General features: G+C 35.5%; 1 protein-coding gene and 2 non-coding genes across 4 annotated transcripts in view; all 3 read left to right on the top strand.

Moving 5' to 3' along the window:
• Nucleotides 1-1,781: 1,781 nt before the first annotated feature.
• Nucleotides 1,782-1,854, top strand: Trnar-ucu. The gene has a single exon. It is a non-coding gene; the product is annotated as a tRNA-Arg (tRNA).
• Nucleotides 1,855-2,347: 493 nt separating this feature from the next.
• Trnar-ucu lies at nucleotides 2,348-2,420 on the top strand. The gene has a single exon. It is a non-coding gene; the product is annotated as a tRNA-Arg (tRNA).
• Nucleotides 2,421-11,285: 8,865 nt separating this feature from the next.
• Nucleotides 11,286-23,844, top strand: part of LOC119072243 — a 62,163-nt gene continuing 49,604 nt past the window's right edge. Inside the window, exon 1 of one of the 2 annotated variants that reach the window (XM_037177423.1) lies at nucleotides 11,286-12,037. The gene's annotated coding sequence lies outside the window, so the exon portion shown is untranslated. The remainder of the gene's footprint in view (nucleotides 12,038-23,844) is intronic. The other variant, XM_037177422.1, reaches the window with a different exon arrangement.

The following is a 23,844-nucleotide window of genomic DNA, read 5'->3' as shown; positions in this document are numbered from 1 at the left end:
TTCATTTGAGAGATAATTGAATGCCGAATAGAATGATGGCGAAAAAAGTTTCAAATTTGGGCCCTTGGACTAAGGCCGCTACTCGGCCCTAAGTGTTTTTTGCACATAAATCGAGTAAATCTCATCCGATTTTGCTAGATTTAGTTTTTTATGGAAGGTAATTGAATACTGAAAAGAACGTGGCGAAAAAAGTTTCAAATTTGGGCCCTTGGACTAAGGCCGCTATTCGGCCCTAAGTGTTTTTTGCACATAAATCGAGTAAATCTCATCCGATTTTGCTAGATTTAGTTTTTTATGGAAGGTAATTGAATACTGAAAAGAACGTGGCGAAAAAAGTTTCAAATTTGGGTCCTTGGACTAAGGCCGCTACTCGGCCCTAAGTGCTTTTTGCACATAAATCGAGTAAATCAAAACCGATTTTGCTAGTTTTTGTTTCATTTGAGAGGTAATTGAATACCCAATGGAAAGTTGGCAAAAAATTTTGGGTTTCTAAAATAATGCCGTAAATTGTTGGTTTTATTTGAAGGGTACTTCGTACGGGCTTTCGTAATTGCGCTATGCGCAATTTTAAAAATGAACAGTTTCAGTAAATTTGACAATGCCCAACTCGACTTGCATTTTGGTAACAGACGCATTAGAGGGTTGTAGACGTATTAGGGTTCCGGGCTTATTAGGGCTACGGACGTATTATGGTTGCGGACGAAATAGGATTACGGGTTGTACGGGGCTAAGTCGCAGCAAACGCTCCGACTGTTCTGATGCCTTGTTTTTTTTTTATTTAATCCAGGCTCAATTTTCCTATTACCTCTGATGTCTCCGTAGCAACCGGAATGAAAATGACCTGGTTAGCCAATTGTGAATAGTGGCTGATTTTAATCCTTTCCCCTACTTTCGCGACGTAACCAGCGTGCTTAGACGAAGAATTTAGATATGACGGTGCGAAAGTGTCCTTACAGGTAAAATCCCACAATAATGACCTTCCTCTCGCCCAAGGAACTAAGCTCATTCCGTCTGGACGTTCTAGACCAGAACTATTTCGCCTCGCCACATTGGATTACCACGAAGAAAAAATTTTAAACGAGGAGTTGAAATTGAAATTTTAAGCAAAAAGTAAGCATTGTGTCCACTGATGTTCTTGATATAATAATGTATACGAATCTAAACAATGTGAGATACGAATCTCTAAAATCGCCATTCAAATTCCTACTCGCATGTATCATCCAGAAACACAACATAAAAGAGGATGAAGCTGAAGCGTAACAATATTTTGTTCCATTAAATCGCAAAATGTGCCACGGAATATAAATTGTCTAATCTCCAAGTGTGAGTAAACCAAGCTTATCAAACTATTGGGATGTTATCAATGGAATGAAAGAGTTTTGATTATACGTACGCAATACCATTCTTTCATTGCAATAATGAAAATTATTTCGGAATTTGTTTCTATTCGAATTTACATGAAATTGATTTAACTTTCGTTGAAAAGCATCGAGTCTTCTCTCGCAATAAGGCGAGAATTTCCTAAGACCAATCTAGAAGAATTTTTGATTGGCTGGGTCTGGTCTGATGGAATAAAAATTTAAAAGACTTAAAACGTCTCAGTTTGATATCGACAACCAAATCAATAGATTCCGTAAACATCCCCTTTTGACCCATCTGAGTGAAAAATAATTTTTAAAATTTCACGCACCAAACCAAATTGTGGAATAATAAAAATCGTGGAGCTTAGCTGTTAAATGGACGTTTTCTGATAATTTAACTTAACACACCAACACATGTATGTCCCTTTGGCGCAGAGGATAGCGCGTTGGACTTCTAATCCAAAGGTCGTGGGTTCGATCCCCACAAGGGATGCAGCCTTATTTTTTTGTACAATATCACTAAGGACGACGAACGAAAGTCTAATTTGATTTCGATAATTCCAATAGGAATTTTACCGATGCCGCCTATCTAAACAGCAGACGATTAGCTGTTCGGTGTACATTTTAGTTTAGATTGATTTAATAGAAATAAATAGCTGCCCGTAGATTGTAGTTACATTAGCAATGGGTCTTCCAAATAATGAACAGACACCAAACAACACTTTCATCGTATACGATATTATTTTGGTATCAACTTTGAGTTTTGATCGTTTTCATACCGAATGTATACAATACATCCGTATCGTATGCATGCCTTATTGAGAACAGTCAGCTGTAAGCATGCACAGCACACACACCGAACGTGTCTTACACACCATATTTCACAATCACATTCAAAATTTCACCACACACTGCAAACGCTTTTTTTTTCATATATAATATCAGACTTTGTTAGGCGGTCGGCTTTAATGCACGGTGTAACTACTGTCCCTTTGGCGCAGAGGATAGCGCGTTGGACTTCTAATCCAAAGGTCGTGGGTTCGATCCCCACAAGGGATGTCCGTTTTTTTTTAAATAATTTAATGAAAATTGCTTCATTACTCTTTTGTTTACTTTTATATTTTACAAAATCTGACCTATCAGCAGCCAAACAGTCGATTAGAAATGGTATTGAACTGTATAGCGTCAAGTCAGTATATTACAGCATCGCCTAATACTGTTATTAATTAGATAAATTTCTGCATTTTTGACCCGTAATATTTTTCTAATTAATTTCCAAATACCTCAATTCGAAGCAAAATTATTATATTAAAAACAGACTGCCTACCATATGAAAATGTACAGAATACACACGCATTGAATGGTATAAGGCCTTTTAACACGTGGTGAATAAATAACCAACTTCACCACACAAATGCTTTTCAAGCGAGACATCTGTCGGATAAATTAGAAACTTCCATAAAAGTTCAATATATCGACAATTTTCTTATAAGAGTGTGCATTTCTCCACTGAAAGCGTAAACGTTTCATAATGTTAATCGATATGTTTGATGAAATACAGTATGTGCATTGGGAATGTTATATTCAATTAGTTCTTTCTTCCTTTCTTTCTTGTATGTGATTGCAATATTTACGTCGTTTGTATAAACGAGCTCGTCAATGACTAATAACTTTACTTCGCTTTGACCATAAGGGACCATTCATAAATTATGTTACGTTAAAATCGACGTTTTTCAGAACATACTCTCACCATTCCTCGCAAAAATATTTGTTTGGATACAGAGGAACATCTGGGTTCTATGGCAAAACTGCAAATATCGACGGACTTCAATTGACTACAATTTTCCGGGTTTTTTAATCCTCATAACCTTCTCAAGTACTCGAAATACTGAATCGGATACCTTTCTCTCTAGAAGTATAGTCTGTCCTTTTCCCTAATTTACTTTTAATATAACTTTAATCGACTGCGTTGGTTTTGCAAAACAAAACAAAAATTCTACCTGAATTGTATGAAAATTTCCATACTCGAATGTTTGTTTACATAATTGACAGCTGTTTCGATTCGTTTGTCATGTCATACTAATGTCGTAAAGTGCAGCTTGTTGTAGATATACGGTGTTAACGTAGCGCGCAAGGTTTAATAGAACCATGCCCAAGATGATACCGATGATACCTGACATAGGACATTCGATATTTTTTACGTTGCGAATTGGCAACGGACTATTTGAATATCTACGAGTAAGTAAAGTGTTACACAGAAAGCGAATGAAGCAAAAATCATCTTACCCAGTCACGGAACTGACAGCAGACAAGTCTGAATGCGACTTCCAATCTTTGCTTTCTCCCTTCTCGCACACACTGTCTCGATTTTATTATGAAACCCAGTTAAATTTACCAATCCAATCAGCACTTCGTGAGCCATTCGGATTGGGCGCAATTTGTGAAACGGACCAGCGGAAACGACTGAAGATGGTTAGACCACGCTAACCTCTGACCGCCACTGTATCCGGAGGTCGAAACAGCATTTTACCTCCACTTTCGCTTCACGTGATCCATGGGAAAGGGAAGAGTAATTATGCTCTGTTTGTTTGTTTTGGTGTATTAGTTTGAATTTAATTTTTTCTGCGTATTAGATAACACCACTTCTGGAATTAGTATGTTTCCCAGGTGAAATTAGGTTTTGTACCTTCGGAATATTGAAGGAGAAATGTGACTTAATTAAGTTCAATGCTTAATCACGAGAACGAGATTACTGTTAATACAATGCAGTAAAATGTCAGGGACCGTAGAGTGCTGCGAGCGCCATGCGGAAATTGTGAAACTGCTAAACAACAGGAAATAGATAAGTGTCAAATAGCGGTTTCTTCTATCAAAAAGTGTCAAAGAAGTTGTCAATTTCGCGAAGCTAACCTCAAAAGATGTTTCGTTCACAAAGCCGCCCCTTGAAATATATGATACTTTGTGTGACGTCTCCAAGGCTGTATACTAAATTAAATTTGTATGGCGTGGTGAATTTTTTGTATGAAACGTGGTGTGTAACTGCATCTGCGTGACCTCCCCAAAGTACACAGCCATCCAATACTTTTTTTTCGATTTGAGTTTAGCTTTGTGAATTTGACAGTTCCAACGACATTGACAATGGTATATAGAGAAAATTATCGTCGTTTTGACAATACTGCAACCCAGATATATCGAAAAACTACTCCCAGCTCCCTTATCATAAAATTCGTGGGACAGAGAGAGAGAGAGAAAGAGAGATCATTTTTCGTTGTTTTTGTTGTTTTGAAAACGGTGAGTGAACTGAGTGATGTGCGGATTAAATCACAAAACGCATTACACTCCGTTTACTCACCATTTACGCTATAAGAATGGAAAGAGAGAACAGTTTTCATTGTGCGAATCGGCTTTTAAGGCCATGTTAAAGCGGTTTACTATCGCAATGTTTACATGCGACGTGTGGCGCTTTAACCTGGCCTTGAGGACTTTGAGCTTTATCGCTTCACAACAAAGAATCACATTTTCGTACTTTCCATGCGTCCATAGATTTACACTCGAGAGATGACACGGTGGCGCTGTGATTCGAGTATATAATATGCATTACGTCACACATCACTTTGAATTTGCTGAAATTCTAGATTTGTTAATTTTGACAACAATCATGTTCGATACACTTACCTACGGCTCGTATTGGCAATCTGACATCTAGTGCGTAAATCATCACCAGTTCGATACGTGTAATCGAAAATAGCTATTTAAATCGAATGGAACAGAAAGCAATGTGTTATTGTTCGTCAATAATATGCGAAGCGTAATACTTTAAAATAGATCATCATCTTTTCCAGGCAAAATTTTCAAAATATTTTTCGCTGATATGCTTCAGTTTAAAAAAACGGAATAGGTAGCAACTGAATTAATAAATAAAATTGACGTAAGTGTAAAACAAAAAAATAAATTATAATTCAATATTTGCAGCATGTGCCTGCAAACTAAATAAAACCCAGGCCCAATACTCATTTTACCATCATTCATTAGTTGTATTTTGAGTCAACTAGTAACATTTCTTTGAAAAAAATTAAGTTTTTTTTAATGTTAATATAGCCATTGTCTCTGAAATGTATACTACTAGGAAAAGATATCTGTAAATTTATTTGAAATCCAGATGCGATGATTTAATTAGCCGTAGCAGAGCTCTTAAATTAATTGCCTAATTATTGTTTTGCATAAAAATGTACAGTTTAACTCTAAGCAGAATAATTTTCAGTAACAAATCGTTTCCGGAATAAAATGTTTTCATTTCAGTCGGAATTCTTTGAAAAACCGAGCTTAATGTATACCTAGTTCCACTTGACACAAACCACATCAGTCTTTTATTGCCATTCAAAAATGCAGACAGTATATGAGCGAGATGCGTAAATACAAATGAACGGTACAGGTGATGTGTACTTGTTGCGACCCGATAAAATGTACAGGACGATTAAGGCTCGGACTTGTTTCAATTAAGGTTGACCTGATCCGGATTTCAACCCGAAGCTGAACTAAAATGTCAGGTTCGACCTGAACTTGAATTTTCGCGTTCAACCCGAACCTATGAATTGGCTCGACCCGAATCTGACCCGAACTTGAACTTTTATACTTTCGGGTCTGACCTGAACCTGAAATTTTCACCAGAAATCAGAAATTGGCACGGAAAATTTCAGGTTCAGGTCAGGTTTGGGTTAAACCTGAAAGTTCAGATTTTTATTCGGTTCGGGCTGAGTACGAAATCGAAAATTTCGAGTTCAGGTAAAGTTTGGGTCGAACCTGAAATCTTCATTCAGGTTCGGGTCGAAATCAGGTTCGGGTTACGTTAGCCAGGAAACTTAGCATAAACTGTCTCTTTGACGCCGATTAAAATGCTTGAAACAAAGTACTTACCTCATCAAAAAGTAGATAGATAACTCTGTTGCCACAGTTGTGGCTAATACTATTTCAGAGAGATGGCAATTATGGCGTCTGGGACGGTGAGGCGAGAATAAATAAAACCAAAAAGCCAACAATCACGCTTCCAAAACGTGATGGTAATGTCGCAGCTTCATCGATCGGATCACTTTTCTTTCATTCTAGCACGTTGTAATTCCCTTATCCCATTATCGGCGTAGAAAGCAGGAAGTTTAATTTTTGAATAATGTGTGTTTAACTAAGCACGTGACCCAATTTCGATAACAAATTTTTATAGCGAATGAGAACAATTTCTCGTAATAACATCTGATCAAACAGACGTCCTTAGCACAGCTTAAAATTATTTTCAACCTAACTGCCTGTGTTGTTGTAGAGTATGTAGAATAGCAACAACAACAACAAAATTATGAAAAGTAGAACAATCGATACAGACGTAAGAATTATGCTCTTGCTCATTCAATTCGAAAAACGAATTTTAATTTGAAAATTCATGGCCGCACTAATTTTTACGAACCGACAACATGCAAGCCGTATACCACCAATTTAATTTATTTTTTCTTTGAGTTGATAAGCGCGAAGACCTAATTCTTAACACACCAGAAAAGTAATGTCTTTATAACGTCTCTGAACGATTCGTACCGTTTTATATGCACAAAATTGGAATTTGTTTCACCTAAGAAAATATTTACCGAAAGGTACGCTGGTGTATATTTGGGTACGCACATCAGTCTGGCTGCGATGTGCTCAATCGGTGTTTTGCGCTTATTTGATAAGATATTGTTGCATGTTGTTGGTAGACTGAATGGTAGACGTGGTCAAAAAGCTGAAAAAGCTGCAGCATTAGTACACAGACAGATAGAAAGCTTCCTCCATGTTGTCACTGCGGCATTGCTCTTTTGTATGGTCATGCTTATACGCTGCGTGAGAAAGATTTTGATCCTTGGTTTGTCAGTCTTCAGTTCGATCATCTTTCCTAATTCGTCGAAAAGTTTAATCACGTCCTGACACCACGGTCCCATCCTAACCACTTCTTCCTCGTTGTCGAAGCGTAGTTTCGTTGAACAATCTGTCGATTTGGATTGCATCCCATTGTTTTTGTAGCTGATGATGTTCTGGGTGACTAGATCCGGGATTCAGTTCTTGCCAAGCGGTGATACCATCCCTGTAATCGGATATTTCTTCAATGGTGAGCGAAGATAATTGTAACATAATGCCGTCAATCTGTTCACTGTTGACATGAAAGCTGGCAAAGCCAAATTTCGAATTCTATTCCGAGACCTCCACTTCATATAGGTTAAGGTAATGATGACAAAATTCATTTATCTTGTTGAAGTTCTTTAGTGTTTACAGTGTAGACCTGATACAGTTGTCTATTTCTTCGATGAAAGAAGGAACAAGTCTTACGAAAAGTAACATCAACTGATCGAACTGTTTCTTGAACACTTTAACGAAAGCGGTGTCAGTATTTGGTTCACCGCGCAGCGTTATAAGTCGTTATATATGATTATTCCAGGTGACATTGCATCGAACTTTCCGGATGCAGAGATTTTGAACAAAAGTAAGGCTCGTTCTTTGCAGGGTTGGTCAAAAAGCCAATTTTTGTACATTCACTGATGATGACGGTTTCAAAAACTGACGAATTTCCTTGGTTTTCTTTCGGTCAACGGCAAGAGTTGTTACTTCATTTGATCCAATTTGATCCACGCAGATTTATACGCAATCTTTAACTTCATTCATTCATCCATTCATTCGTTCATTCATTTGTTCATTCATTTATTCATTCATTTGTTCATTCATTTGTTCATCCATTTGTTAATTCACCAACTTATTCGTTCATTTATTCATTCATTCATAAATTCACTCATTTGTTCATTTATCGGTTCATTCATTTATTCGTTCGTTCGTTCGTTCATTCATTCATTTGCTGAATAAGACCATATTAGCCGGAACCCATCTGCCTAATCGTATGTTTTCATGGAGAACATACGTATCTGAATACATGTTTTACCAGGTATAATCGTAACAAAAAAATCACAAGAAGGAATCTTACAACAAAAACTCAAATTCATGAAATTCATTGCAACTATACCCCAACCAAAATTTGCACGCAAAAAAGCAAACATTCGAAGAATGTTGTCGGCACATTTTTACTTTAACTTCCAATAAAAATATCAAAATTGTAAATCATCCTGATGGCTCATTTCACATTCGTTCGTTCAGATAAATTATTGTCGAATGTGTAAAAAAAAATGAGAAAAAGACTAACGGTCTCAATGATCGTTTCCCATCCACATGACATCAAGATTGGGACGAAAGAAAAGATAAAAAATTGTCCTTTATTTATGGCTGGTATACTTTCTAGTTCCGCAGAACATGGTAGAAACAGAACATGAAGAGGGACGACCAAAATATGCGTTGATTTTTTTTTTTGTTTTGAATGTATGCCATTTTGTGTAACCTGCACTTTTCTTTCTCTCTTCGTTCGCATCAAGTTATCTTCATATTTTACGATTTTTTTACAACAAAGGCGTGTGGTGTGAATACGTAAACGATTTTCAGTTTGTTGTGGGAGAGATATACAAGTGAAAAAAGGGTCTACTGTAAATTTAGGACACAAAGGAGGATAATGGATAAAGAAACTTTGACAATTTTTTTGTGGTTTTGAGATAATAGTCTGCTATGCTGGAACTCTACAACCATCTATATATCAAGTAGCTAGGATAGAAAAAAGGGATTCATTGTTTTACGAAAAGCGGAAAGAAAAAAAAAAATTGTCATCCGTTCGGGTGAAATAGATGAAAAGCCGGGTACCGACGCCTGGTAAAACAACTTGCTGTTATCTCGAATAATTTATCTCAGAAAAGAATTAAAATGTTTCGCTTCTGTGTTTTTCAATGAAATTTATATTTTAATGGACTGATGTAACCGAGATAATGTTAAATGCATTTTGAAAAGGAAGTATTGTGTGTATGGGATAGATGGGATTAACATTAGAAACGTAATTTTGTATTTACTTTCTACGCATTATTATTTGAAAATTAAATGGACGTAGCCGTTTTTTACGATGACTATCGTAGAAACGATGGGTAAACAACAGTAACTTTGAAAATCAGATCGTGCATATCTTTCGGGATGTGAAATTTAGTTAACTGCAACAGAGAATAATTTGAAAATGGCGAAACGATTAAAATAATTTTAGTTTTTTTTTACGTATTTAGTAACCAGGAATGGTATAGAAATTTCTAGGAGCACACACTAAAGTCAATACAATACATTGATGGTGTTCGCACTCACCTACATCTGCCACTATACAACGAAAATGCTATTAGCAAGTGTCTGCTAATATTGCTACTGTCAACACATTTCAAACAAAAGTGATCATCTTGGCAGCTGCCAAATAGAGTTTTGTGGCACACTGTCAAGTTTCAGTTACCTATTTAGAGTACAGCTTATGCTTAAAGTGCGTTTCTACTGTAAAAAAGAATTACAAGCCACCAGCTGCAGCTGCGGGAGCTTTTGTTATGAAAAAGTTGAAAATTTCGTTTTCTCTGGTGATTTATGGCACTCGCTACGCTCTGACCACAAAAAACCACTTGTGCGGTGTGATTCATCTTATTTTCCACCCTCAATAGGCCATGAGGAAATTGTGGTTTGCTAACCATTGGTCGAATGACATTTCTAGTGAAAAGTACAGCACTTCTTCTCTACAATGTGGAGAAAATAGAACTTTTCTCACCCGAACTGTCACTGTGTTTATGTTTTCAAAAATGGTACAAAACACCAACAGTTACTGAAGCAAGTTGTCGAATTAATGTTTTACGTAACAGCATCCAAGGAATTCTGGTTTATTGCGAAAGTCTATTAAAGGAATTCAAGTGAAATGAACCGCAAACATTCTTTATGTAATGGATCATTTTCGCAGGAGGTAACCTCGGAGGTAACGGTCAACTTTCGCATGGGACAGTCATTAAAAACTTTATTTTCCAGTTTCATTTGTCAACACTACAACTGCATTTTGATTTCCTGCAAATTTAATTGACTGGGAAACTCAATAGTTTTTTGATTCGTCTTCACACAATACATTGGACACCCATTTAAAAATTGCCCTTGGCGCCAAAAGGCTAAAGACGGCACCCGATAATGATTTTGGTGCTTACTGGCCATTTAGAGAGCGACGTATTGGCTACGTATAGTGTCAAAATTGGTAGTAGAACAAAAGAATTATGTCAATTTTGGCACTATACGTCGTCCATACGTCGCTATCTAAATCAAGGCTGTAAACGTTGCTCTAAATGGCCAATTACCGTTTATCAAAAATCAAATGATCTATTGATTGGTATGTAAACTCATAGCACTGCTAATACTAGATTCCAATAAAGTCGAATTTATTTTCGCTGCACAAAAAAAAACGCCAAGTAAATAATCAAAAAGTCAATTATGTAAATGATAACAAAATGCAATTCAATTTCTGCTGTATTCAGCTGCATTCTACCTACCACCTACAAGGTATTTCCAATTTTATTGTAATATGTAAATGTTACCCTTTCCACCCGTATTCTTCAGTTTCAATTTCATCGTTGATTTTTCAAGCTCTTTCTACTCCAGCTTCAATTTATTTATGTTAAAATCTCTCTCTTTGCTTTCCATGAGCATTACTGACATTATAGGTAGTAGATGTCTGATGTATGCAACGACATGCCAATTACATTGCAAAATAGAGCTCGATATGTATCCAGTGGCGTTGTTAAATAAATTTTAAGAAAACCATTTCTCTCTCTCTCTCTCTTTGCGTACATTATGTTGCACGTCGTGTATTAACTGGTAACAACAAACATAACTAACTCACATATAACGTTCTCATTTTAACTTTTTAATATACGCACAGACACCGGTGTGTGCATACTCTGTGTCTGTTATACTGAAAAATATTATCGAGAGCAAACACCTCAGAAGAAAAAACAACACAGTGCCTCTTATTACTATTTACGTTTCCAACATTCTGGTTTGATATATCAACGATGCTCAGTTGTCTTTGAACATTTAAACGTTGAACTTCAATGTGTGTCGGGGAAAAGTTTGGATTTTATTTCTGTCCATCAATAGCATTTTGAATTTATATGAAACTTTTGAATTATATTTTGTACTGAGATTCAATCAGTTCGGTGTCGAACTATATTCTGACTGTTGCAAGGGACAGTGATTAAAGCGATTATATGAAACTTTTAAAAAAAAGTTAAAGTGCAAAATAAACAAGAACCTAACGTGATTTTTTATGTAACTTTTGTGTGTTGTTTTTATTGTTGGTGTTGTTGACTTAGAATTATATGGTGCAAAATACAAAAGTAAAATCTCGAATTTCTTTGTGAAAGATTTTTGTTTCCTAGTTTTATGTTTATATGCAGTCCGTTATTGGCAATATTTAACGAAGAAAACATAAAAGTATCGATTTGGTGAATGGATTTTTTAATTTTGTGTGTATTGTATGCCAGTACAGTAGCAAGAAACGATTAAATTTAAATTACATCGTGACCTATATCAGTGAATGCTTTTTACACACACTTAATTTTAAAAATAATCAAAAACTGAAATGTGCCAATTTTAAACAAAAGTTAACGAAAAGAAAACAATAAAAACAGTTTCGTTGTTCTGCCGTGTTGAACTTTTTATTAATATTGTTGCTGTGAAATCCGAAAGAGCATCATCTCATGTGGATTAACAATTTTACTTTTATGTAATTGGTGAGTAAAAACTAGAATAAGACACAAACAAAAAAAAAGTTAACTTTTGAGGTACCGTTCTATCAAATTATCACAACAGTTCTTCGTAAAATTTTTGTAACAATAAGTGCATGTCGAATTGCGAAGCGCTATAGGTCAGTAGATTAAATTTTACCAAGTGTGACTTTTCTCAATACACAAAATTTTACCCGTTCTAATGAGAACCGGTTTTAAAGTGATTTTTTGGGGTAGATCATGTTAATTATTTTCTGTCAGAATATATAGTCAGGTTACGTTTTACGTCAATGTAGGTGTGAGTGCAATAGTGACTATAGTCATGGGTCTTTTGTTTCTATAATGTCTTCACTTGCACAATTCATTCAAATGTTTACATTTTGATGTTGTCAACCGTGTTCCTTGACTTTATCACACGTTTTCTTTTCAATTGGACACGTGCTTGCGGACAAAAACCCATCTCCAAACAAAAGTATTTTTTGTTGGTGAAATGTATTTTTGATGAGCTTGTCGTTGATTCATTGGATTTAAAAATACATTTAAATATTTTGATCAATTGAATCTTCGGATCCAAATGATTTTGAGATCTTGTCTTGTGTTTCCCCTTTTTTGGGCTCTTGTGTCTATTTTACATAGATATGTGTGAAGGTACGCGTACATGCACACGAACTTTCTGGGAATTGTATGTGATAGAGTAGAATCTATCAAATTACTTCTATAAGACTCCGAGGATTCAGCTGTATTTGTATAGACATAGTAATGTCGTAAATCACTCCACCAGAAAATATGAATTCTTCCAGTTGTAGCTACGAATCGTGAGTTGCTTGAGAAGAACTACTATCAATTCTTAGGGTCTGAGGGGTCAGGAGGTAAACCTAAATTATTTCGTTAGTAAAATTGCGGGGAATTCGAAAAAGGGAAAAGTTCCAGCGATAATGACTCCGGGAAATCATTGTAATGTTTAAAATTATCTTGCTAAAGTTTGGAGATTTTTTACGAGACAGGGAAAGGAGAAATTGCGAATTCAATTCAGGACGTCGATTCTCTTACTTAAGAATTCGTAACTTGACGGTTGTCACCTTAAAACTTGCGAATCTTCAGGATCACTCTTAGCAAAGGTGACAACTGTCAAGTTACGAATTCTTAAATTAGCGACAATTTGCGCCCAGTTAAAGTGACTTTCTTTCTTTATGAAAACGACCTTTAATTCATTAGAGTAAGGAATTCGTTCTCGCACTATTCGTTCGGAATGCGAACCCTCCTGAAAACCTTCCTTCCACCCTCGTAATAAACACACACTAAACGAGCTAACCTAATATGTTGAGGCGACTTTTAAACAAGTGCTATCGCATTGGAACTTCATCGTTAAAACCTTTTTTGTTTGGTGTTGTATACGAGATCCTTTCAATCTTGCGGTAGCACAACCACACTCCCGCAAGCGTTAAGCATGTTTGGTAATGAAGCGAAAGTCCATTTCGCTTATGATTCACCAGATGTATACATGCGAAAAGGTATGACTACTAGTCTCTCGAAGTTGATTGTATCTTTGCCACTGTCGCCATGGACTGATGGGAAGTGGCATTTTTAAATCGTTTAAGAATTGAAATTTGCATTGTCTTTCAGTTCGAAACAGTCTCAGCCATTAGCTTCATTATTTTAACATCCATTTCGCTATTTTAGACACAGCTAACCTCTTACTTTTGTCATAATTGTCGATAACAAATGGCTAGCCATGTCCTACAGGCTGACACTTTCCTCGGGTATGGCCAGGTAACCAATGGTGTCAATTGATCAATTCAAAAATGTCTGTTTTCACAAATAAATTCACTTTGTTTCTCTGAAATTATGTACCAACAAAGTCGAACACGTAACAAAATTCGTTATTAAATAATAATGCAGTCGATACCTGTCTATACGGTGACTCGAACACATTTTCACATCATGTTATCGTTTATTTATTTTAACTGCCCCATGGGTCCAAAGAGTACTGTTTGTATTACACACCAATGTATACATGTAGCGTGTTTATTGCAAATGTTTTCGAAATTGTTTGCAAAGGTAGCACAGCAGACACAGAACCCTAATTAAATTTTGCATGAATTTTGTGTTATAAGTGAGACACGAGAGATTGTGTCTTAGAAGACTCTGTTCAGTTTTATTAGTGAAATGGTTTTCGAAAAGTAGACCATTTTTCTCTACGAAATATGTTTGTACGACCAGTCTTTTCGTCGGATTCAGTCAGAGTAATATACACCAATACACCATAAAAGAAAGCCAGATGTCAGTTAATCGCTTCGATGAATTATTAAATTTGAATGTTTTTTTTTCTCTCTACACATTTGACACTTATGGAAATGTATACTAATGTGAACGCATAAAAAGCCTTAGACTTTCTTCGTAATTTATTTGTATGCCGTGTATACACACGGCTATATTTCTTTGAAGATGTATACACAAGCAAATGGGATGCCCTTTTTTATGAACACTTTTTTTTCCAAAAAAATATTTTCTGATAATTCTTTTCTATCGACAACAATTACAAACATCTCAAATTACCGAGTTTGTTCAAGCAAAGTTATGTACAACAAATGTTTGGTTGTTATTACCGGTCACTTTAAAAACACATCGCTCAGCTCCATTCACATCGATTTTTTTTAAACAAACATTCAGATACGATTTCATAAAAATAAATTTGTTTGTAGAACTCTTTCACCCGAGAAACAGGTCTTGTCGATTCTTAGAGAGATCTGAAATTGGAATTTCATTCTGTATTGGTTTCCACAGCTGATGGTTTACATTCCTATAATCGAGGTGACATTGATAAGAGACTTTCGCAATTCAGTGTTGCCAGACAGAGAAATAACTCGAGAAATACGCATCTTTCGGGGTAAAATTTACCCTCTGTTTAGAGGTGTATTTGCGAGTCTGTCATACATTCGACACCTCACAAATTCATATTTATGGAGATCTTAAAGACTTAAGACCTGCATGGCAACACTGAATTATGGACGACATTTATCGATGTCACCAACGTCTTTACACGGTTTTACCACAACCACGCTTGTGCGTGTAGCAGCTTTGACCGTATAAACAGTTTTGCTTGTATGTGTGGATCAGCTGAAGAATATCTGAAGCAAATTCATGCTGAAATGTCACTGCCTGTGACTGTAAAAGAAAAAGTTTATCGAAAACGCCTCAAAGAAATATTCGACTGCTCTAAGTTTAACATGTGACAGCACGATTCTCAAAAATTAGGACATATCAATGGAACATACGATGGAAATAGTGCGTGAAGTCTGAGTCGAAGACGAGCATAATCACACAAGGTCACACCATATATCTATCATTCGTATCACAACCAGTGGGTTAGGCAAGGCCTATTTTAGGGAAATTAAATTCAAGAAAATTCCCTAATTTTTCTGTCTCGCTTTAGTAGTATCGTGGACGTTGTTTCTATTGCCTTTTTAGTTGTTTTGTTAAGTTTTTGAATCAATTACATTCGGATGGTATTTAGGAATCATTCAGAAATGACGCCCTATTTTTTCAGTGCTGCAAGCAGATTAAAATCATCAACAACTCGATTACAACTCGATTATCAAAAGTATAACATACCTCCCTAAATGGAGGAAAGTCATACGTTTAAATTCAAAAAAATGCATTGTTTAGGAGTTACAGAGGATTTTAATCTGTTAGCAACACTGCAAAAGTAGGACGTCATTTATGAATGATCCTTACCGTGGATTTACATAGCAACGTAAACTTGACAGATGCAATGTTTTTTAAATACTGCAACCCGAAATTTCATTCATAAAATTAAAATTATGAATGAAATTTCGAGTTGCCGTATGAGAAAATTTTTGCATCTGTCACTTTTACGTTGCTATGTAAATCCACAGTTAAGGCCAGATGAAGGTGTTTACTATCGCAAGATGTTTACATTGTTATGTAGTAAACAACTTCATCCGGCCTTAAGAGAATCCGGAACTCAGGAATTTCTGGGAAATTAATTCCCTAAAATAGACCCTGATGTAACGTATTTAACTCAAAAACGTGCAGCAAATTTTCTCAGCCACGGAGCAATCCTGACCTCACGTTGCCATAACACCAATGGCGTTTGAAAACTTATTTCAAAGATTAAACTAAAAAATCTTTACTCGATCCAACATCAGACATCTTCTCTGTATCACGACCGGACAATTCTCAGTATATTGAACTAGGAATTCGATTTTCAATTTCATTGACTGTTTTTTCGCTAAAAAAATTCAAACAACGGTTCCATTTACCTTCTCATTGATCATTAATCATTTTCTTTACAACTTGTAAATTGATCCAAATAAACTAACCCATCAACGCACCAGCAAAAAAAAAATGATTTAAGTATTTCATGGGCACAACACCCATCTAAAAGTCAGATCAATCGTACTGTATATTTACAATGTTCGTTTTTAATACGTCCATATAAACAACCAAGAAAAAAAAACTTCTTCGACGTAAACTAAACAGCAATGAGTTGTTTAATCGTTCGTTTAAAAGATGAGTTCTAATCTTACCTAATGTCTAATAGTTTGGCCTAACTCTGTTACATTTTGTATAAATATAATTCGATTGTTTTATGTTAACCACGTGCTGCACAGACATCATCTAACTATAAACAATATGGTAAGAGTGTGATCAGCCTTCGGTTTCTTTAATTTTTTTTTATTTTGTATTTAACTCGTTAAACTGTATATTTAACATAAAACTCGTAAAATTTCTCAGCCGTTAAGACCGCGTGTAAATGAAAAACAAAATTTCTTGCGAGAATTGAATAAGAACAGATTTCACTGCACGATCTTCTTTTTTGTTTTGCTTCATTTTAACCATTGATTCCTATGCAATAACCTAGTAAAACGTCATCAATCGCCACAGTATATACCGCGACTCTTACTTACAGTGCAAACAACGCGGATATAATAAAATTTAATAACAACACACATTGATCGTAATAACCGACCGAAGCTCATCAGTCAGAGCGATAACAAGTTTTAGTTGATTTGCCACATTCGATCTTCATATATTTACAATAATTTGTGTTTGGGAAAACGTATCATGTTCACTCGTTCGTTCGCTTTTGTTGGCATGTAAAATGTAAAGAGTTTTTACCTCTACTGACAAATATACCCAACCAGTCACTATACATCAATAATATCGTATTGCATGTCAATATACTTTCCATCATACAGTACATTTTCAACCAGTTGCATTGATGAACATATGAGGACATATTGAACAAGTACCACAAAAAGACACAAAAGCAATAACAGCAGCAACAACAACAAATTATGCCACCTTGTATATAATTAAATTACATAAAAATGAGTACAAGTACAAGTAAAAAAAAAAACTTTCTTTTGAATCCAAGGCATAGAATCGGTCGCCACTACTTACTCTATACCATAAGTAGTCGTTTCTCAGTCGACGCCTCAACGATTAAATTATTATTTAAAATGAAAAAAACCAAGATAAAAAACTAGAGAGACACACTACTTGAGGAAGCTTTTGTCTATTATATGTCTGAGCGCTGAGCAGTGTGTTTGACTTTCAATTAAGTGACCTCTTTCTCGAATTACATTTGTTGCATAAATATAGTGAAAATTGCCCGAGGGTGCGATAAAACGAAAAAGTAATGTGCAACAAGGTCAATTTCGATGTTCGACGTTTTTCGAACTTGTTCAAATGAATTCTATAGAAATATGATGGATGTTATGTACTGCAGTTCATAGAAAACATTGCACCGCGTATTCATAACTTTGGTTATTTTTCTATTTCATTTATTTGTGAGCGATTCGGAGAGTTGTAAATCTTTTCAAGAGATTCTCTTGTTGGATAGAGGAACTCTTATTTATAATTGAGGTTTACAGTTGCACGGACACGACTGGGCATCAACAAAATTAAAATTTCTGTTGGAATGGTTATTTGTTTACCAAGTGGATCGAATTGGAATTTCCGATTTCTTCCCGAGGTGAACACAAAATTTTTCATCACTGCGTGGCATAAATACCGTTTTTATCCACGAAACAAACACATCAATTTGTTTCACCATTGTTCAGAATCAAAACAAAGTGACAGTTGCAAAGCTAAAAATTCTTTAGTTGAGAAAATGAAAAATTCCGCGCCTGCACTGTCATCAGAGAGAGCGTCAACAAAACGCTATTTTCTCACCGCATTTAAGTGAAGAAAATAAGGTTATTCACGCCGCACGGACTATAAGAAATTTTCTATTCTGGAAACATTCACGATTTTTAGATGAAGAGAAATGAAATTGTAATTCCCACGTAGAATTCAGTTTCGTTAGTTCGCAGCGTCTTCGCATTCGTCTGGCCTTTTTTTGTTTACATTAAAATCGATACACTGATTGACTGGCAATGTATAAACAGAAATTAGTCATAACAATTGCGTCGTGTTCAGCCGTTCACTGACATAATCAATTGACGTAGCTTCTAAATTAAAATATTTTTCTTTGAATTTTTCAACGAAAATATGTTTTTTAAATCGTTACAACAGGTTTCCCACACCTCTTGTATCTTTTGGACTTTAGTCACTTTTGCCTTCCTCACAATTTGTCTGCTGTGTGCCTTTAAGGTGTTATTCAGAAATGAAGTCTGCAATTCAGTGTTGTCAAAAAAAGTAATAACTCGAGAAATACGCATTTTCGGAAGTTAAATTTTTACTGTACCGCTATTTAGCGGTCGGTCATACATGTGAATCCTTAGTGAATCATAACGGAGCTATCAAAGATTTCACAGTATGGCAATACTGAATTGCGAACGTCCTTTAAGGATAAAATGCACCGATTTTTTGTACAAGAAGTTATTGTTCTGATGACAAATGTATCATCAACAAATATCTAGCCTCTTACAAGTCGTTTTTTAGCCTGAAATAAAATGAATCGCAAGATATTCGCTTGGCTGATTAATTAATATTATTGCAGTGAAACTGCATTCTACTGACCGCCCCTGTTTTAATATTTCGATTTTGGCAGCTATACAGTCTACATTTTGGGTTAAATTCTATTTGTAAAAAAAATTGTTGCATTTTAGGGGACATCTGCAATTCAGTGTTACCATACAGGTCCTTTATCTTTGATAATTTTAAAAATATGATTTTTTGATGTGTCAAATGTACGACGAACCCGTAGATAGGGCCTGAGATAGGGGAGAATAGCAGAAATTTCACTTACTTCTGAAAATACGTATTCGAGTTATTACTTGGTCTGGCAACACTGAATTACGGTCCGTAGAATAATGGTCTACGACTGGTAAAAATAACTTGAGAAAACGTCCCATTGTTTAAGTCCCCAATTTAAGAGGCTCCTGTTGGCGCAAACGGAGGCCTGTCATTGTCACGAAACATTTACCATTATCATGGCTATATTTGACAGTGTCAACAACATTAAAACCGAAACTATTACGTTTCTAAATAAATTTCAAAAAATGAATAATATGTTTATCCAACTGAAGACCTTGCGAATAACACAAGAAAAAACTGACCTGCTGATAACTCTCTAATCATGTAAACATCCTCCATTAAGTATAGTATACTGAAACCGCTCTATGTATGTGGATGAAGAAGCGTGTTCTGATACTGTTGTTGTGATAAGAAATCCCATTAGAAGCTGGAAAATTTAAACGTCTCATTCATTTTAATGGATAGAAACTGAAAATAATTTTTTTTGTGCTTGGCTTGGTACAACCAATCAAATTTTAATTGAATGGAAGTCGACGAAAGAAAGTGAATGCGTTTCCATTGCAATTGTTTCGAGATATTCTCTAGCGCTGAACTGTTTTCAAAGAATTTATCTTTGTATCAATAATTGTAACTCTCTGACTGACCAGCTCTACGATCAGATTTTTTCAACTTCTACGAATCCGTCCGGGTATTTTGAGTTGACTACGAAATTACACTGAACGGTAATGGTTTAAACGTTTTCTTTTTGATTAATAGCATTGTCATACTATTCATATTATTCAAACAAACAATCTATTTAACAAATAAATAAATAATAACAAAAACAGCTGTGCATTTTACACTACAGATGTCTATTCTGACATAAAGATTACCATTGTATTGTCTCGATATTATACTATTCAGATGTAGAGGTACACTGTGAAAAATTATTGTAGCAAAAATGTCAGTACACTGATACGACAGGATAAATGAAAAGAATCCGAAATGAACTAAGGATCCATGTGTCACGACAACACAACGGAATAGATTTAATACGCTAGCTCTCACGTTTCCTCCCAATTCTTCTGGGTGTAGTATAGAAACAATAGAATTTGTTTTATGACGAATATTATTAGCTGACAAGAAGATGGTTCTGTTAGTTCTTTCATAAACGACTCAGGACCAACTTCCGTGTTCAAGTTTTTCTTTATTTACTTGTTCAAATGCGGAAACAGCTTTTCATACTGTTAGAAGTACATCTCTGGTTGTTATCTAACTTTGAAAAAACTTATTAATTGTAAACATTGTACAACATGTTTTATGTGAAAATTTGGGTCACGGTTTCATTTTACTCATCGGGCTAGACTTAGCAAGTGTTCGGTTTTATCAATGGAAAGCAGGGCATAGTTTTGATTCGGAAATTTGATGTCGGGAGACTAAGAAATGATAAATAAATTCGGCAAACTTACGTGATGATTACAAACGTATTCGATCATTGTGTGTTCGCAGTGTAAATTGCCAAACTTAGGCGCTTGGAAAGCATCAGCTTTTCTGTCTATCGTACCCTAACCCTAACCGTCCAGGTAGCTCGATTGGTAGAGCGATGGACTCACGCCCTATATGTCACGGGTTCGACTCTCCTGTCAGACATAGTTCATAGGATTTATCCTAATCGTAAATGATTAGTTATCACTAGCCAGCTCTATCGACCGTAATAGGTCTCTAAGAAAACACCAAAAAATGCTGAACACCGTTCTCGTACGTCATGTGTAAGTCACAATAGTGATTCTAAAATGTCAACTACTGGCGACATCTATGTTCTAATAGATGAATCATGCGATTTATAATTCACAATTGTAAAATCTCTCGAAAATATGGTTAATGCACAGCTGGCCCATCAGCGGCTTCGGTGCTTGGAAAGCATCAGCTTTCCTGCCCATCCTATCCTATCCTATCGTACTCTATTCTATCCGAAGTAATAGAGAATATGGGACTTCCCATATAAAACTTCCCAAACCCACTTTTTGTATCTCTGCTCTTCTTGGTTTCTCTGATTTCTCTCTGTTCTCATTTAAAAATGAAAGAACACAGGAATCAGAGAAACGGAGGGGAACAGCAGAAACACATTAGATACGAAAGTGGGATTTTTGATGTGGTCAGAGCAGTAAGTTCAATAACAGTCAACTTATAAAACTGACCTGGTAAATGACCAACGTCATAACATATGTCCGAGGTCCGAGTTAGATTCATATCACTGAATTGACATGTGTCAAATTTGGGGACCTTAGTGATAAGAGCTACCGCTGTTGTGTTGTATGTTTTAACTCATACAATAGAAACGCAGTGCCTACTGTAATTTCATTATCCTCCAAATATTTTCTATGTTCATGCTAGAAGCAGTGCTGTGCTGACAGTATTTCGACCAATAAAAATATGTTTGAGCCGTCATATTCTTTCTAGAACATTAGTGAACTCATTAGTTGGTAAAAATCTGTTAAATCTGTTCCATTTCAACATTAAATAAGTTCCAGTCGGTTCAGTAGATGTTAACACAGTTTTTTTAAACACTCTAACTGATAAATTGATCGTCGTATACACCACCTAATCACACAGACAATTTATTTATAAAAAATTACGAGAGTTCATCAGATTGAGTTTTTACTTACATCACTGAATGTTCATTGTATATATATGTATACCTACGTAACGTACGTACACTACGTACATATATTGTAGAGTAAACATTTTAGCTAAAAAAAAGAATTGAAAATAATTTGATCATCGCTGCAATTTTCCTTATAATCTGCCTGAGAACCGATATTGTTGCAATTCATCTTTATATAAATATAAAGCTCCTGTTTGTGGTTATTGAAGCGACCATTTCAATGTTAGAACAATCACAATGATTTATGAAAACAATTTCCAGTAGTTAATAGCTGAACTTGAACATCTCTAAGAAAAATATGATTTTTTTGCTTGTAGTTACGGAAGTGTGTATAAGTGGCATTATAGGTGTTGCATGAATGGTACAATGGAACCTACACTGATCATTTCACTATACATAAAAGAAACCTTCAGTAATAAAACATGAAATTTCAAGATGATTTTTAAATTACCCTCCGAACTGTATTGGAATTAATCTCAGACTTTTTATGAGAAATCGAGACGCTCTATAATTTTTGCTTTATTTTTTTTTGCAATTTTTTTCTTTCCGTTCTATACTCATTGCTACTTCTACCACTATTAAATTATGAATCGGTTTAATTCTTGGAAGAATAAAATTTATAGAATTTACCATGTAGATTCATACGTTCGTTCGTACGCAGCATCTCGTTCCGATTATTCACTGCAAATTGATATTTCACAAACCACACACCAGAGACCATAATATTGTACAATTTTAATGATTTGCACTTTTCGTACAGTTTGCAAGCTATTTAGACTGAGAGCGCATAAACGTTTGAGTACCATATCGCACCGCGGATTGATATGTGTATCGGCCTTGGTGAATAATGTTTGCACTGGCACTTTTGCTTTTGACTGTTCGGCAAGTGCCTCGAGAGACACAGGTGCATGTGTTAATATTGACATCGAGAGAGAAATAAAAATTTTTTGCAAATGGAAGGCAGTACTTCCCGAGGTCTCATATTATCAGGTTGAGCAAGTCACTGCGGACGTAAACATTGATTGTTGTCATTAAAGCCTCCTAACACCGATATGAATTTCATGATTTGAGTTATCTAACAAATGCAAAATCCGTTCTTCCAACATTGGCACCCTTAAAAGTCTTGTCAAAAATGCATTCAGAATAGATTAAGATTTCCTCTAACCCAACTGAACCAAGATTGGCTCAGATTGGCAGTGACAATGACTACTGTTATACACTGAGAAAAAAGACTACGGCTGACACGTATAAAGTGTCGTAAGGAAGTTATACGCCAGACACGTATGCGTGCTAACACGTATTGTTATACATTCGTCTTGTATAAAAACGAGTGGCATGTTTCTTACCTTAGCCATTGTATATTATACACATTACGCGTTTAGACATTTTTGAGACACTGAACAGTTGGTAAGCTCTTGGACTAATTCCTTTTATTTCAAGAATTATAAAATTCAAGTTAACAGTCGGGCCGATTCGAAGTGCTTGTAAAAACTGTTAATTAGTTCTTTAATGTACCTTAAGATTACGTAGAGGATTTGCAATATTTTGCATTTTAATGACAACATAAACATTCAAGTGTTTTATGTAATTTTTTCATTAGTAGTCATTAAACGAATACCAGTTGCTTTTACAGAAGAAAAAAAGAGAAAGTGTTAGCTTAGCTGATGAGTTGTTGGAGTAGTATGTTAATGACAAAGACTGTAGAATGGTGGTTGAATTTGGGTTAGAAGATTCGTATCTACGTTGGCCTTTTCGGAAAAAAAAATTCCAGGTAACTTCAGTGAAATTTAGACATTATTTTCTTGTTTTTCAGCTGGTCCACTCATACAAACAAAATTGTTTACTCGTCATAAAGACATATAAGCAGCTTTTTTGTGTGAGTGTAACATCTGAAAAAACAGCTGAAGCAAATTCCTGTCTAAATTTCACTGACGTTCCCTGT

This window comes from Bradysia coprophila, assembly GCF_014529535.1.
Source record: "Bradysia coprophila strain Holo2 chromosome IV unlocalized genomic scaffold, BU_Bcop_v1 contig_81, whole genome shotgun sequence".
NCBI classification, from domain to species: Eukaryota; Metazoa; Arthropoda; class Insecta; order Diptera; family Sciaridae; genus Bradysia; species Bradysia coprophila.
The sequence above is the reverse complement of the archived record's forward strand: the minus strand, read 5'-3'. Positions and strand labels throughout refer to the sequence as shown.